Source organism: Octodon degus, unplaced genomic scaffold (assembly GCF_000260255.1).
Source record: "Octodon degus isolate 3935 unplaced genomic scaffold, OctDeg1.0 scaffold00157, whole genome shotgun sequence".
Lineage (NCBI taxonomy): Eukaryota > Metazoa > Chordata > Mammalia > Rodentia > Octodontidae > Octodon > Octodon degus.
In genome coordinates, this window is record NW_004524733.1 from 4,899,933 (window position 1) to 4,918,772 (window position 18,840).

Genomic DNA, 18,840 nt, shown 5'->3' on the forward strand with positions numbered 1-18,840 from the left:
GAAAAGTTTATGAATGATATTTTGAAGAAAACATTAATACCATTTTCTGATAACCTATGGCATCAAAATACTAAGAAAAAGAGTCAGAGATTATTAAAAGCTGTGTAATTCCCAGTTCATTGTTAAGTACCACGTAGCACAATGACAATATATAGGCACCAGAAAATGGATAAAATACATAGTCACACAAAAGAAATGGGTTTGCACTTTATCATTTGAATTAGAGAATTTAATGGTAAACTTTGACTGCCAGTTGTCCTACAAATATGTAATATTTCTGAAAAAATCCTAGATCACTTTTCAGCATTAGAAATTTTTATTAATATCACTTATTGTACATATTTGGTATAATTTGTTTTTATTTGTTTTATATTTAAAAGCAGGACTATTGGAAGCAGCCCACAAACTGTAACCTTAAGAAAATAAAAGAGGACATTTGTTTTGTTTGCTTATATCTGATTCTCAAGAATGTTCCTGATCACCTCTGAATTAAAAGGCAACAGTATATCATGTACCACAAATACTGTAATTAAGAGAAAAGAAAGGGAGAACAGAGTAGAGAGCCCCTGAAGAATTTGCCAAAATGATGCCCACACCAGTTAAACTGTTGAAAGAGGGAACTGACAGCTCCCAAGGCAACCCTCAGCTTGTGAGTAACATCAATGCCTGCCAGGTGATTGTCGAGGCTGTAAGAACCTCCCTAGGTCCCCGTGGCATGGACAAGCTTATTGTAGATGGCCGAGGCAAAGCAACAATTTCTAATGATGGGGCCACAATTTTGAAACTTTTCGATGTCGTCCATCCTGCAGCAAAGACTTCAGTGGACATCACCAAATCTCAAGATGCTGAGGTTGGTGATGGTACCACCTCTGTGACCCTGCTGGCTGCCAAGTTTCTGAAGCAGGCAAAACCCTGCTTGGAAGAAGGTTTGCACCCCCAGATCATTATCTGAGCTTTCTGCACAGCTACACAGTTGGCAATTAACAAGATCAAGGAGATCGCTGTGACTGTGAAGAAGCAAGATAAAGTGGAGCAGAGGAAGCTGCTGGAGAAGTGTGCCATGACAGCTCTGAGCTCCCAGCTCATCTCCCAGCAGAAAGCCTTCTTTGCTAAGACGGTGGTTGATGCTGTGATGATGCTCGATGATTTGCTGCAGCTTCAAATGATTGGAACCAAGAAGGTACAGGGTGGAGCCCTAGAGGAGTCTCGGCTGGTGGCTGTTGTTGCATTCAAGACGTGCTCTTACACTGGATTTGAAATGCAACCTAAAAAGTACAATAACCCCATGATTGCCTTGTTAAATGTTGAACTTGAGCTGAAAGCTGAAAAGGACAATGTTGAAATCAGAGTCCACACAGTAGAGGATTATCAGGTAATTGTTGGTGCTGAGTGGAACATTCTGTATAACAAGTTAGAGAAGATCTATAATTCCGGAGCCAAAGTTGTTTTGTCCAAACTCCCTATTGGGGATGTGGCCACTCAGTACTTCACTAATAGGGACATACTCTGCGCTGGCCGTGTGCCTGAGGAGTATTTGAAGAGGACAATGATGGCCGGTGGAGACTCAATCCAGACCAGTGTGAATGCTCTATCAGCAGATGGGCTGGGCCGCTGCCAGCTGTTTGAAGAGACCCAGATTGGAGGTGAAAGGTACAATTTCTTCACTGGCTGCCCCAAGGCTAAGACTTGCACCTTCATCCTTCACAGCGGAGCTGAGAAGTTCATGGAGGAGACAGAGCGGTCTCTGCATGACGCCATCATGGTTGTCAGGAGGGCCATCGAGAATGATTCAGTGGTGGCTGGAGGTGGAGCCATCGAGATGGAGCTCTCTAAGTACCTTCAGGATTACTCAAGGACTATCCCAGGAAAACAGCAGCTTCTGATGGGGCATATGCTAAGGCCTTGGAGATTATCCCACGCCAACTATGTGACAATGCTGGCTACAAACATCCTGAACAAACTACGGGCTCGGCATGCCCAGGGCGGCATGTGGTATGGGGTGGATATCAACATTGAGGTCATTACTGACAACTTCAAGGCTTTTGTGTGGGAGCCAGCTATGGTGCGGATCAGTGCCCTCACAGCAGCCTCTGAGGCTGCATGCCTGATCGTATACGTTGATGAGACCATCAAGAACCCTCGCTCCACCGTGGATACTCCTCCAGCAGTGGGCCAGGGCCGGGCCGCCTTTCTTGAGATCCCACCTGTCACACTGGCTGGCAGCTGGCTGCAGGTGTGCTTGCCCTCCCTGGCTTGGCTCATTGGTATTATGAAGAAGTGGTAATAATTGGTCTGTTCTGTTCTCACTGGAGGTTATTTAAATAAAACTTAAGACTTAAAAAAAAAAAGAGAGAAAAGAAAAATATGAGAAAGAATTCTTTTTTTTAAGTATTTAGTTCAGGGTCTACAGGATCTCACTATGTAGATAGGACTCGTTGTGATCCTCCTGTTTTCAGCCTCCCAAGCACTGGGATTACAGGGGCACACCACCACGCCCAGTTTCAATTGACATCTCAGCATGCCCCTGGGGGCAGGGCCAGCAAGATACAATGGGGATCGAACCCCAGTCACTGTGCTTTGCTTAAGCAGGTGCTTTAGTCCACCGAGATATCTGGCTGGCCCATAAATCTTTTATTTTAAAGAGAAAAAAAAAAAGATTAAGAATTCAAAACAAGATGATAGGAAATTAACAATGGTAATTATATTGCATATTGCTATTGTCAAAGTAATTGCTCAGGTTACCAAATATAGGCATGCAAAACTGATCAAAAAATATGCATGCCAACTGTTTCTTTCAGTAGTGCAATTATCTTGGCTATCATATATAAGGGAATATATATTCCCTTCCTTCTTTTCTCCTTTACTCCACCCAAATTTTCATTTCCTTTTGAGCATTTTCTTTCTTTTTCACAATATCTATCACACCTTTTGGATTTTATTTACTCTGACTCTCAAACTAGGGCAACAATATGATGCTAATAAATACAAGTCTGATATTTCAAAGAAGTTTTGATTATAAAAACATCAGAAAGAAGCAGTATGGGATATACCTGGGCAGTGTATATGTGTGTAACTAAGTACTGACCTGTTAATCAAATACATACTTACAAAACCATTACATTCATTATAAGAACTTTTCATTTGATCTACTATAGAAGACTTCTTTCCAACATATAGAATTTTAGCAATTAACCTAAATATATATCTTTAAAATCACTAAAGTTAAACATAATTTCATCTATACTTTCTTTACTTCATTATTGCCCTTGAAAGTATTTGTGATACTGAAATTCGCAGTTATAGCCTTGAAATCTAAGCTGTTTTCCTATTCCTATTACTAACATCTTGGTGGGTTCCCAGAGTTTTTGAATTATAGTTGTACTCTGGGGTTTATAGGCACTTGCCTTGAATATCTCCTTGAGGATAAGGAGGCGATCTTGGACACAGCATGCATCAAATACAGATACAAATGCACACAAACATCAGCTCTCTGGAAAAATCATGGGTAGCTACAGCACAGAACATCATACTCATTCTCCAAACGTTGTTTCTTTTTCCCCTGAGTACTAGGTTTCCCTTAATCCGTGAACAGTGAGCTTCCAATGTAAATCCACTGTCATCTGAACCAAAAAGACTTGAATACTTTTGAGAAATAGATCCTTACATGGGAATACTTAAATTTTGAGTCGTTTGTTTCAGTACATATGTAATTTTCTGTGACTAATGGAATTTCTAAAGATTAATGTGATAAGATCCTATGTGGATTGTTTGCATATATTTTAATGAGCCCACTTTCCTCTAAAAGAAACTGAGACCATTGATACTATTAGTTTACAACCAAGTAACAGTTTATAAGTAGAAAAGCCTCACAAGACAGGAAACATTCCAAAAGGAGAACCTTCACTCAGATTTTTTTTTTCTTTCTTTCTCTTTATTTTTATTTTTTCTTTTTTTTAGATAGAGTCTCACTATGCAGTTCAGGCTGACCTTGAACTCCTAGAAATCCTCTTGCCTCAATAATCAGATTTGCCAATAAAGACTAGACAATCAGATTTAACAAAGAAGATAGAAATGCAATGTATTTCTTTAAAATAGAGTTTAGGAACAAGCAGCTTGCAACCTCTCAGTGGATAAGAGATCTCAGTCCTGTAAGCAATGACTTACGTTCAAATGTGTACTAACATTTACAATTAATTTCAGTACCTTTCTTTCAATCTATACTTTAGGCATGAGTTGATGAACTTTAACCCATTAGTCAAATCCAACTGATATCCTGTTTATGTAAATAAACTTTTATTAGAACACATCAAAGCCTCTTCATTTTTGTGCAATTCGATAGCCAATTTCTCACTTCTCTAGCAAGATGCAGTTGGGGTAGAGAACATACTGGCTACAAATTCTAAAATATTTATTATCTAGTTCTCTATAGAAGAAATTTCTCAACTTCTTATTTAATCCAACAAGATCTAAGTTCTCAATTTCATATTTATGTATCTGGAAGTCATTTCAATTTAATATATTTTGAATTTTATTCTTAACAACAAAGAATTAAAATTAAGAACACATTTCCTTTTTATGTGTATTTTTATCTTAAAGACAATTAAAAATAAAAAATTAGAAGCAATATAGAATTTAAAAAACGATTTTCAAATTGAATTCTTTGAGGGAAATACAATAATAGCTTATTTATACATATTAGACATCATGTTATATGCATATTTTGAAACAAATTATTTCTACTATATAGAATAGTCAGGAAATTGAAAAAAAAATTATCAAATTTGGGTTTAGTTTACGAAGAATGATGAACTGCATCATTACTCTCTAGACAGAACTACAGAAAAATGTGGATTTTTTTATATCTCTAAATAATATACTTTATTAATATTTTGAGGGCTGGCCAGATAGTTCATTGGATTAAAGCATCTCCAAGTAGGCACAGGGGCTGGGGATTCAATCCCTGGGCCCAGTTGTGCCAGTCCTCCCCCTGGGGCGTTCTGAGATGGCAATTGAGACTGGGCATGGTGGTGCGCACCTATAATCCCAGCTCTTGGGAGCCTATAAACAGGTGGATTACTATGAGTCCGATCTAGTAGTAAGACTCTGAACACCCTGTAGACCCTTCCCTACAAAAATACAAACAAATTTTGAAAATATTTTAAGATAATACTTAAATATTTTGAAAATATTGTCTTACTTAAAAGAAATGGAAAGCAAATTCTTGTATTTAATGATGCTAAACCCTCAATGAATTTTGCTTTCTGTTTACTTTGTCTTGGGTTTTCTTTTTTTTACTTACAGATTATTCATTCTTTACTTACAATGTGTTTCAATTCTGTAAGATTACTAATGGAAAACTGATGGCCTTGCCAATGTATTGCCTGTACTTCTTCTAATGCTTGGTACATAAAAGACATATAATACACATTTAAGTAAATGGTACAATTCATCAAAGTTTCAACTAATAAATAACACTTAATTCTATACCCTAATTCAAGAGCTGAACAAGCTTCATAAAGTTCCTTTCTTCACAATTTTTAGTGCTAAGTATTTTTGAAATATCATAATGTGCTTGTATGGAAAGTGCTTAAATAGCTTCCTGTTCAAAATTGTCAAGTTAGTTATGCTGATTTGGATTTTTTTAGGCAACAGAATTCTCATTCTTACTGGTATGCCAGGTAGCTGTGATTGCCAGCTTGATAGGACTAAGAGACTCCTACAGCAGTGATTGGACTAGACAACACTCATGGCAATGATAATTCATACCTGAATGGGACATTAGGAGTTGGAGCCTGGCTACAGAAGTGGATAACAGGGGGTATGATCTTGGGACCTGTATTTGATCCCTGGCCTTTACATTCTGGATCCTTTTCAATCCATTCTGTTTCCTGAACAAAATGAGTCAAGCAGAATTCTTTTACCATGCCTATCTGCCACGTTTTGCCTTGAAGCCAATTGACTATGGAGTGAAACCTCTGAAAACTAAGAGTGAAAATAAACTTTTTCTCTCTTAAATTTTAAATTTCAGGTATTTTGATTCAGTATCAGAAAACAAACCAAACAACTGGATCTATGTACTACTACTAAAACATCAATGTTATATATTTTCTTACATGCGTAAATTTAGTACATTAACAATCATATTTGATTATAAAAAATTTGATGAACTGAATTTGAAAGTTCATTATGCTAAAAACAAAATAAACAATTAGGCCACTTAATATTTCTACTGTTGTTTAAAAACAAATATGTAAATTATAAAAATAAGGAAAACAAAACTCTCAAAAAGTACCACAGTATTTCTTTTCATAAACTATATTTATCTGAGTAAAATAGACAATCTTTTCCCACAGAAACAAAATCAAATTTGATGGGATATAATCAGTATAGAAATTCAAATCCTAGGGTTGGCCAGATAGTTCAGTGGACTAAAGTGCCTGCTTAGGCAGAGTACAGCAGCCGGGGTTCAATCCCCAGCATGCTGTGCCAGCCCTGCCCCTGGGGCATGCTGAGACAGGCGATTGAGACTGGGTGTGGTGGTGCGTGCCTGTAATCCCAGCTCATGGGAGGCTGAAAACAGGAGTATCACTAGGAGTCCGATCTATGTAGTGAGACACTGTATACCCTATACACCCTGTCCTAAATTTATTACAAAAAAAGAAAGAAATTCAAATCTTTTTAAAAAGACTTTAGAATTTAGAATTATTAATCTATTTTAATTAGAGTTTAGATTTATAAGAGGTTATTTGAGGATAAATGACTAATACCATGAAAAGTGGAGGAATTAAATGCTCCCCCATTAACAACTCATTGGTGTTCCACTGAACATAATTATATTTTTTCACTGAAAAAGACTATGTCTTTCTTAACATCCACAAATGATCAACAAACACAATATTAAAGTACATTTTTAAAAATTATCTAGATTCAGATATGTGAAGTAATTTTGCTGAATTTCTAGTATCTGATGAATAAATCAAGTTTTACTCCATTGTAGTAAGTTTTGTATCATCCAATACTATGCTCTCTCTCCCTCCCTCTCATTCTCTGTCACATACACACATGCACGCATATGCACGCACATGCATGCACACGCACACACACACACACACACACACACACACACACACATAGAACCTTGGAAGAAAATACTTAGTAAAAGCTAAAGGACAACTCTTTTACTTTTGTTGCTGCAGCACCTAAAAATTCAGACCCTTTCTTAATTGTGATAGATTATAAATTGTTGATTTCCAAAAGTTTTGATCATATGAAAAATGATTTTAAAGAATTGTAATACATATTAAAAGATGATTAAAAACAAGTGAAAATATGTTACTTTAATCTTTACTATAAAATACTGATAAAATGCAATTGGAAACAAAGTTGAGCTATTGATTTGAAAAATAGTTTTCCATCAAGAAATATCATTGTTTAAAAACTAATTTTATACCTTTAAGGAACTTGTCCTGCCATTTTCTCCCCTAAGATGTTGATGGTTAGGAAAAGCAGAAATGAACTGTCACTACTACTGAGAGCATATTTGTTCAAACAATGTTTTGCTACATCTGACAAAAGGCTGCAGCTAAAGAGATTTTTATTAACTTCAAAAAGTGTCACTTTTTCCTAACAAAGACACCAGAACCACCAATTAGTTCTTCCAAATATAGTCAATGTGCTATGAGGGAGTTGCGTAAGTATGTAAGCAATGATGATGGCTACCAGTGGGGAAGGTAGTTAGGAATCCTACCTGGGAATACTTATCAGGCAGGTTCCGACATCGGGGGCTCAGAGTCTGGATAACAAGCCTGACAGGACAGCAGATCATGGTCTATAGATTATTTACTCAGCGTGAGAGCACTAGCTCTAGCAAAAGAAGAAAAAAGCAAAAGAGTTTGAAGTTTAGATAAAGTTTAGAAGAGAAAGTGGGCCAAAGAGCTATGCCTGCTGTCAAAAAAGCAACGTATGCTGCTGAAACTGTGGCAAAGGCTTAGATTCTGTGAGGCTGAGTAGAAGATCTAAAGTTCTTTGAACAGCAAATAGCCCTGAGCATTATTCCATGTATTTGCCTCCTCAACTGAAAGTTCCAGAGAGATTAATATTGGGCATTTTTCCAACAATGTAATGTTTTCGGAAATGAAAAGTTATTTAGTAAACATGGATATTAAGGAAAGAAATCTGGAAAATCCAAACATTCTGTGTACCCTGAAAATGCTGCTATCAGCAGCAGAAGCAAGGGAGCAGAGAAATATTCATTTTCCTGACCATAGCTTTTGAAAGAAAAGAAGTGATGGTAGGGAGCTCAATCTTCCAAAAGCCTTTGTCAGAGAAGCAAAAATGAAAACTGCTAAAACACATATATTTGAAAAGAATTCCTTAGGTTATTTCAGAAACACAGATTATGAATTTATAACAATGTTCAATAAGATTAATTCATTAATATTCTTCTTAATTGAAGTGAGACTTTTAAAAGGATTTTAAATGGAATGGTTATGTTAAATATCAAACAATCACTGATTAGATATCTTTGTTGGAAACTGTGGAATCAAGACTCAATAATCTCCAGCTCTAACAAAAGAGAACCATCCCATAACTGTAACACAGCCACCAACAAACCCATGTATTCTTCTACTTTTGTGGTTATGAACTTTTCAACTACAGTCCCAAAGCTATGGTTTCATAATATAAAACCACAGAAATAGTCACAAAGTCACAGTGGTAGAGTTACTAAATGTTTATAGCATATATTTCCCTAGATTCCTTTGATGCTACCATTCTACAGGTCATGGTAGTCCCCTAGATGTATAATGCTAGAATAGCCTGAATTCATATCACAGGTTAAACAATAAAGCAAGACTTAAAATATTAAAAGAACAAGAAGAGTAAAATAAAATATAACTAAGTAATTTTAAGGTAAACCTGATAATTGTTTTAGTGTTGCTAGTAACAATTACACTTTGTATCTACTAAATATAAAATAATTACCTCACAGACATCAGCAAGCACTGTAATGCCATTCTCAAGCACTATGTATAATGTACCATTTACATTCAGTTGATTTGCATAGCACACACACACATGCACACACACACACACACACACACACTATATTTAAATATTCCAAAGATATAGGAACTTTCTTAAACAGCATTTACAAAAAATGAGGACCTAGTATCAAAGCCTAAATTCTATAGACATGAAACATACCCAGTATGGCAATGCACACAAAATGTTACCATGCAAAACACTATAAATGAAATTATCTGCATAAAATTCCCATTACACTCTAATATGCGGCCATTATTTTTAAACAACATTTGCTAGTTTTTATCTGGAAGCATATGCACACACACACAGGCCTCAGTCAATGTCTTGGCACACCACGCACACTTTAACTCTGCAGCTTTATATAGCACATAATGCACTTTTCTGTCTAAATTCTCCTCTCTTGTGTGATTTGTAAGCCCATTAATTTGTTCATAAAATATTTGAACAGGCATAATTCAAGAATCTCAGACACCCTTCTTAAGCATTTGGATTAGAATACCAAAAAGCATGAATTGGTCAAGATAAATAAAAATGACGCTCCATTAGAAGGACACAGGTGCTTGGAACTCTTTGGCTAGAGGAATCCAGGTGGTCTAGCCTTTCATTCTGCATGTAGTTCAGCACCAGAAGCTTGCAACTGACCTGGCCAGAGGAACACAGGGTAAATCCACTCTAACAAGGAGACATACAAACTCCCAACTTACAATGTTTTGTTATATAACTATAGACTTTGCTTCTATGGTCTAAAGTACAAAACCAACAGTTAGCAAAGTGTGTCAATTTCCAAATTTTGTTTCATGTTATTATTATTGCTAACTACACCACTGTACCAAGGATATCATATCTGTTTTAAGCACGTATTCACCCTTGGGTAACAATATTGGGAGATGCTGGGTTAACAACCTGACGAAAGCCCTATACCTAGAGACCGAGGCCAATTTCAAATGGAAACCAAAACCTCACTCTAAATCAATTGGGAAGGCAGGATCTCAGTACAGGCAAGACCAAGAGTCTCCAACACACAGAAGTTATCCCAGAAAAAGACTCATTCTAGCAAGGCCCTGCTAGTCGTGATATACCTACTTATCAAAATTTCACAAGGATTATCACAGAAATCAAAACAAAGGACTATTTCTGAAATAAAAAAATAATAAGACAAGAAGCAAAATGCAATCCCAGATCCCCAGATCACCAGAACAAGTCTAGGAGACACAAGCATAGAAGAAGCTATAACTCACACACTGGAAATATCTGAAATGATATCAACTGAAGTAAAGAAACAGATGGATATAGAGGAAATCAGATCAGAAAAAAATCTCTCAATTTAAAAAAAGATAACCATAATGAAAGAATTGTTGAGCATATCTAAAGAAAAAATTGATTAAAAAATAGAGAAGCATAGAAAAATGATAGAAACCAGTATAGGAAAGAAATAGAATGTATAAAAAATATTCAAAGAGATAACTAAGAAATTAAAAATTCCATTAATAGCTGGCAAAACCATTTAAATGAAACCAAAGATAGGCTTTCAGACCTTGAAGACATCATTGCAACTAGTGACCAAGAAAAGAAGATCTCTTAAAAGTAACAACAAACCAGAAAATAATAATTCAACAGCTACAATATGACACAAAGGTGAACAACTTAAGACTGACAGGTGTCAATGAAAAAAGAGTCAATACAAATAACCTAAAAGACTATTTGTAGAAGTAATAGTAGAAAATTCCTCAGGAATGGAGACAGAATCCAACATACAGATAAGTGAGGCATATACAACTCCAATTATCATCAAGTAAAATAAATCTATACCTAAACATATAATAAGCAACACACAAAAAGCTATTAAGGAAAATAAACAGATCATATTTAAAGGAAGGCCCATCAGAATCACACATTTCCCAACACAAATCAAGTCAAGAAGCACTTGGAATGAAACAATTCAAGTCTTGAAAGGAAACAACATCCAGCTCAGAGTGATGTACCTGAAAAACTATTTTTCAAAATTAATGGAGAAGTATAATATTTCCATGACAAAAAACAAAGAAAAAAATTCATGACCACCAAACCAACCCAACAAAGAACACTGAAAGATATAAAAGAAAGACATCAACATGACCACAATTCCATGAACAACAACAAAAAGAAACCACCAAACAGGGAAAGCAATTAAACAGGAAAAGAAAGGAACCAACTGCAGGAAAATAACATGACAAAGATAAGCAAATACATATCAGCTATCACCACTAAAGTAAATGGCCTCAATTCACCAGTCAAAAGAAATAGACCAGAAAATTGGATGAAGAAGCAAAATCCAAAGTACATTTAAATCAAGGGATCATAATGCAGTGAAATTGGGAACTAATGCCAAAAACCTTCAAAAACTCCAGAAATACATGGAAATTAGATAACACACTCCTCAGCAACCAGTGGATAACAGATAAAATTAAAGAATACCTACAACCCAACCTAAGTTCAAACACAACTTTCTGTACTTTGTGGGATGAAATTAAAGCAGTTCTCAGAGGGAAATTTACAGCAGAGAACTCACACATTAGGAAAAAAGAACAAGAAAAAGTAAATATGGTAACACTATGCCTCAAACTTCTAGCAAAAGAAGAGCAAATCGAGCCCAAAGCTCAAAGAAAAGAGGAAATTATAAAGATCAGAGCAGAAATCAATGCAATTTTTGAGACAAAGAAAACAATACAAAGAATTAATGAGTGAAAGAGTTGGTTCTTTGAAGGACTAAATAAAATTGATAAACTCCTAGTCAATGTCACCAAAAAGGAAATAAAAATCTCAAATTCAAGCAATAAGGAATGAAAAATGTGAAATTATTACAGAACATGTGGCTATTTAGAAGATCATTAATACGTACTTCAAAAATCTTGACTCTCATAGGATGGAAAACACAAAAAATGGACAGATTCCTAGATAATTACAAATTACCAAAACTAAATAAAAAGTATATAAATATTCTGACTAACCTAATATCAGTTGATGAAATTGAAAATGTATTCAAAAACTTACCAATAAAGAAAATCTCAGGCCCCAGATGGCCAGATAGGTCAGAGGATTAAGGCGCCTGCTTAGGCAGACTCAGAAGCCAGGAGTTCAATCCCCAGCCTGCCATGCCAGGTCATGATGAGAAGATGAATGAAACTGGGCATGGTGGCATCCATCTGTAATCCCCACACTAGTGAGGCTGAAAAACAGGAGAATCACTACAAGTCCAATTGGTATAGAGAGACCCAGTAGATCCTGTACTTAATACATTAAAATAAGAAAAGAAAAATAATCTCAGGACCTGATTTATCCATAGTTGTATTCTACAAGAAATTTAGAGAGGATTTAATCCCAATGCTTCTCAAGTTCTTCAATGAAAGTGAAAGGAAGCAATTCTCCCTAACTCCTTCCTCGAGAAAAGTATAACACTGATACAAAAACAAGGAAAAGCCAACCAACAAAGAGAACAATAGGTCAGTCTCCTTCATGAACATAGATGCAAAATTACTCAGTAAAATACTAACAAATAGAATGCATATCAAGAATATTACACAACATGACCAAGTGTGTTTCATCTCATGGATGTAGGGCTAGTTCAACATACACAAATCTATAAATGCAATAAACTACATCAACATAGCCAAAAACAAAAACCACATGATCATTTCAAAAAACAGAAAAAGCTTTTGGCAAAGTCCAACACTGATTACTAATAAAACACCTACAGAAAATTGGAATAGATGGCCTATACCTCAATCTGATAAAAGCAATCTCTGACAAAACAGTATTCTAAATGGAGAAAAAGTAAAAGCTTTTACTCTAAAATCAGGAACAAGGCTGGGCATGGTGGCACATGCTTATAATCCAACCACTGGAAAGGCTGAGGCAGGAGGACCACTTAGAGATCAAGACAAGCCTGGGCTACCAAGTGAACTAAAAGCCAACCTAAACTGTGTAGAGAGATCCTATCTCAAAGAGACAAAAAATGAAAATAAAAAATATAAAATATAAAAATAAAATCGGACACAAGATGAGGATGACCACTATCACCACTCCTATTCAATGTAGTTCTGGCTTTCTAAGCCAGAGCCATTAGAAGAAGAAGTAGTTAAATTATCATTTTCAACAGATGACATACACCGAGAATTAATAAGCAAATTCAGTAGCATAGTGGGCTACAAAGTCAACACCCTGGGCCAGCTTGATAGCTCACTGAACTAAAATGCCTGCTTAGGCAGAGCACAGTGGCCCAGGTTTGATCCCTGGCCTGCTGTGCTAGCCCTGCCCATTGGACATGCTGATATGGCTATTGAGACTTGGTGTGGTGGTGCGTACCTGTAATTCCAGACTTGGGAGAATCACTACAAGTCCAATCTACATAGTGAGACTCTGCAGACTCTGTAGAACCTGTCCTATTATAGAAAAAATCCTCAACACCCAAAAATCAATAGTATCCCTCTACACAAACAACAAACTCACTGAGAGACACATTGGAGAAACAACACTGTTTACAATAATATCCAAAGAAATGAAATACTTAGAAAGTAATTTCATAAAGGAAGGAAACAATCTATACAACGAAAATTACAATACTCTGAAAAAAGAGACCAAAGAAGATTTCAGAAAATTAAAAGACATTCCTTGCCCCTGGATAGGAAGAACCAACATTGTGAAAATGTTTACACTCCCAAAATTATTATTATAGAGATTTAGTGTGATCCTGATCAAAATATCATCAGCATGCTTCACAGATCTAGAGAAAACATTCTTAAAATTCATTTGAACCAGAAAAGACCTAGAATAACAAAGGCAGTCCTTGCCAACAAAGGCAGGAGGCACTAAAATATCTGACTTGAAGTTGAACTGTAGTGCCCATGGGAACTCTCCAGACCAAAACCCAGGTACACCACCTGTTCCATGTTATGCCCAAAATGTTTGATATTGAGACAGATAGTGAGGTTAAACCCAAATGCATATGTTTTAGGGTAATAATAAACTTCTCTTCTGGAGGGTTAACAACCTAAGTTTGCAGACCAAAAATCAGAGAAAAAAAAGGGCTGCAAGGACAGCCAACATTTTGGCCTTAACCTTTCAAGATCAGTGAGGACTCAGGACATGGGAGAACCTATACTGTAACATTATGTAACTCAGTTGTGTCCCAAATTTTCTGATCAAGGAGATTATGGGGCCACAGATGAATGTGACAGATGATGTAGAGTGTGCCTAAGGAGAGTCACATGAAGAAAAAACATTCTCTCAGGCTTTCACGGAGGGCAAATTGGTCAAGCAATGGCCATGACTCATCCACATGGCTGACACTCACAAAGGATATACAAACTGTGGCACAGGGTTTCAGGTTAAATCCTGAGGAGATTTGACTGACCTTATCTGATACAAAAATTACATTTATTGTTATAGATGTCTTGCTTATGTTGCTTAAGTTGGTCTTAGACATACAGCAGAAAAGTATGAAAATGAAATATAAAAAGTAAAGCCACATTAATATACTGAGCTGTAAAAAGCTGAAGTCAACAACTTTGGACATTGCCAGTCTTATGAAAAACCCACTACTATTATGGGCTACTGGACTATATTGGGAGATTCTGCTGAATTTAAGCACCTACAATATATAAATGACAATGGAATGTCCATCTCTGATAAAACTAACCAAAAAAGTGGGATAGAAATGAACAACCATTTTGTATGTGTATACTCAAAATACGATAGATATACAGCTGCATTCTCTTAATTCAATGAGTAGAGAGATTTGTTCTAATAGTGTTTGAGACAGGATATCATGTCTGCATCTTTTACAATGAATAACCACTAAGACAACAATATGCAATGTATTAATTATTGAAAATGTGCCAGTAATTGGTTGTGAACCTGTCTCATTGATATTCGTTTCTTAATAAAATTATTAAAAAATTGAACTGTAAAGCTACTTTGAGAAAATCAACACAATACTGGCAAAAAAAAGTCAGACCTGAAATCAATGGAACAGATTAGAATATGCAGATGGCACAACAAATGTACTCAGTCTTTATCTTTATCTTTGAAAGAGGCACCAAATATGTTCACTAGAAACAAAACAGCCTCTTTCATAAATGGTGCTGGAAATCTGGCTTTCCACATGCCAAAAACTGAAGCTAGATATAGGCCTCTCACCATGCACTAAACTAAAGCCAAAATAGATTAAAGATATAAATATTAAAACAGAAACAAAATCTTCTGGAGGAGAAAGTAGTCTGAAATGAAGACATAGAGATGGGAAAAGCTATTCATATTCTTCTCACCTCTTTTTTCTTTCTTTTTTTTAATGTATTTGGTTGTTACAGGGTCTCACTATGCACATGGGACTCATAGTGATCTTCCTGCATTCAGCCTCCCCATTGCTGGGATTACAGGCCTGCATCACCACATCCGGACTCTGGCTGGCTCAGGTTGCCCTGGATGTGGGGCTGGCATGGCATGTGGTGCCAGGGATTGAACCAAGGTCCCTGTGCTTGCCCAAACTTGCCTAAGCAGGTGCTGTAGTCCACTCAGCAATCTTGCCAGCCCCATCCGTCTCTCCTCTTCAAGTAGTCTGTTGTCATTTCATTGTATTTTTGCTATTTTGCACCATTGTTTTAGGCATTTATTTTTAACTTTTCCCTCCTTCCATTTGTTTGTTTTTGATTACCATGGTCCTTCCCTCAAGAGACTGAGTGAAAAATTTTGTCCTGAGTCCTGTTAGAATATTTTCATCCCAACAATGTCTATTAATTTTCCAGTGTAATGAAATTTTTATCTAGGTATAGAGACTAAATACCATATTTGCCAGATTATCTGGTATTCATAGATAGAAAGGTAAATAAGTAAGTAGATAGATAGATAGATAGATAGATAGATAGATAGATAGATAGATAGATAGATAGATTCATATGACTACATTCTAGCCAATGAAAGGCAAATAAACTATTATTTGCCATTTTCTGTATTCTCCTGTTATATAATTGTAGATATCCTTCTTTAGCTCTTTTTCATTACTCCCTGGAATTTCCCTAAACCACAGGTTCCTCACATCTAAGAAACAAGATAGAAAGTACTTAAGGCTTCAATGGTATCAAATTGTATAATAATCATGAACCAATGATTTGGACCTTTCGAGAAACAATTAAACATCTGCTTTGTTTTGAGATATGATTTGTGTTGCTATTGTTTGATTTTTTTTCTGACATGGTTGAACATGATCCTAATGCATAAGTGTTTAGACAAATTTTGGAGGTTAGACCATTCTCCAAGTCTTTGCTTATTTATTGCAATGTGTTTCTACATCTCTACCCTTTTTCCAAAAGCTTTCTTGTCCTCCTACAGAGGGAGTGTATAGCTCACTCTGACTATTTGGATCATGCTTACAAGAATGAGGGCATCCATGGCATTTTCCACATCCAAGGAGGAACTTTAAGTATGATTGCACTGAGCTGTTACTCATATTCCAATTCGTTAGCCTTTAGAATTAGTCACCTATGCTATATTCTATCATCCTGCTCCTCAGAATGAAAAGACATAAAAAGATGAGCTTTGCCAAAATACAGTAAGCATTTATTGAGGTAAATTGCTGAGATGTTCATTTTTGTTGTTAGCAAAGCAATACTTGAATGTAGGCTGTCCACTGATCATCCTAAACAGTATAGTATGTAAAGAAGGAAGAATAGAATCACTTTTGATTGGAGAAAAGTACCATGCGCTGTTTTCAGTTAGGCAACCCAAGACAACATTAACAGTGACTATTCAGAATGAGCATATGCACTTTCAGTATGGTATAATTAAAAACTGACATATTATTATCTCTCCAATTTTTCTCCCCCAAACATATACTCTCATTCTAATTCTGGGAAAAACACCAGACAATTCTCACTATGGGACATATGCAAAATATCTGCCTATTAATTTTAAAACTATCAACTCTCAGAGTGAAGAAGAGACATGGTGGCTAGTGCAATGTACAATCCTGAATGAACTCCTGAAATAGAAAAGAGTACTAGTTAAAACTATGGGACTCTGAATCAAATGTGTAATTTTAAAATAATGGTTCTATCTTGGTCAACTAATGATTCCAAATTATCATAGCAATATAAGACATTATTAGGAGAATCTAGGTATCCATATATGGGGACTCTGAGCTATCTTCGAAAGTTTTCTATAACTATAAAAACTTCTAAGATTAAAAATTATTTTAAAAAATAACACCTTTAAGATTTATCTTAATGATCACATTCTCATCTTAATATTTCACATTTTCTTCATTAAAATGATCATTGAGAAATGTTTTCAGCAGGTTGATAAGGTAGCTCAGGAGACCAAGCACCTGCTTAGGCAAGCACAAGTACCAGAGTTCAATCCCTGGTGCCACATGCAGCACAGGCCCTGTGTAGGATGAGCTGGCCACCAAGACCAGGCATGCTGGTGCACATCTATAATTTCAGAGCTGGGGAGGCTCAAAACAGAAGGATCACTACGAGTCTGAACTGCATAGTGAGAACCTATACCAGATGCATTTAAAAAAAAATGTTTTGAGAATATATTTACTGCCCATGCCATAGTATCAAAATACTATCTACACTAAAATTAGAATGCAATAATAATATTTTAAAATATTTTTAAAGAGAGTACAAATTAAAGTTAAAATAAAAAATTATAAGTGATAGAATTTCACTTAAAGTAATATGAATTTCACAATATTTGTTGTACTACATAGTGTTGTCTTCCAGTCAGTTATTCATATTACCAGATATATGCATGTAAAATTGAAGAAAAAAATGTATAAGAAATTAAGAAGAGAAAAAGTATAAACTATTGTAAAAAGAGATGAAATAAATTAAAACATTAACTGCTTCTTCCCATAGACCAGCAGAAATGCACAGTATAGTTGTCCTAACCATCAAAATATAGAAATAACTTAAAGTTTATAATAAATTACATAGTTTAAAAGCTTTTTAAAAGAATTATATTGTTATTCACATGTTAAACCTTGTTCTATAAATATATGACATCTTAGGAAGGTTAACATTTTTTAAATATGTGGAAAAAAGTATAGGAAAATTTACACTATGATTACATATCAAAATTGATCCTGCAAATAATATCAAATGTAAATTTTGAGTACAATAGTTCTTATATTAGACAGTTTTCCATTGCTGAGGCAAAGCACCTGACATGCACAATTCAAGAGAGGAAAAGTTTACCAACTCCATGAATGCCTGGCTCAGAGCAGAAACGGTGTATAGAGGAAAGTGGCTGAAATCTTGCAGCCAGGAAACACAGCAAGCAATGAAGAATCACAGAGGTACAGGCCAGGGAACAGACATAATGCCCAAGTTCACACCCCTGTTGACCATCCAGACACACAAGGTATGCTTTAGTAATCCTCCAGGCTTCTCCCAGGCCAATCAAGTTGGCAATCAAAGTTATCTTTAATGATTTTAAATATCAAAAAAGTAGGTAAGAGTGAAATGTCTAGGTTTTGTCGTCTTATATCTAATTCAGCATAAATCAATAATGTGCCCCAAAATAAATTGTATCATGATGCATTGGCATTCCTTCTAGCCTATCTTTACTTCAAAACAAACAAAAAAAGAGTTAAACATGAATTCTCTGAGGGATTAATTTTTCTAAAAATTTTATAACATTAAATCACCATGCGCATTACATACACACTTTCTCCTTCTAACATATATTAATTTCCTTTATAAATGCTACTATAGAACTTTCTTTGCTGGATGTTTTATTGATTTTTCTATTTCCTCT

The 18,840-nt window shown here is 35.6% G+C and overlaps 1 pseudogene; it reads left to right on the forward strand.

Annotated features, from left to right (window-relative positions):
• Positions 1-583: 583 nt before the first annotated feature.
• On the forward strand, positions 584-2,284 carry LOC101593265 (annotated as a pseudogene).
• The last annotated feature ends 16,556 nt before the right edge of the window (positions 2,285-18,840 follow it).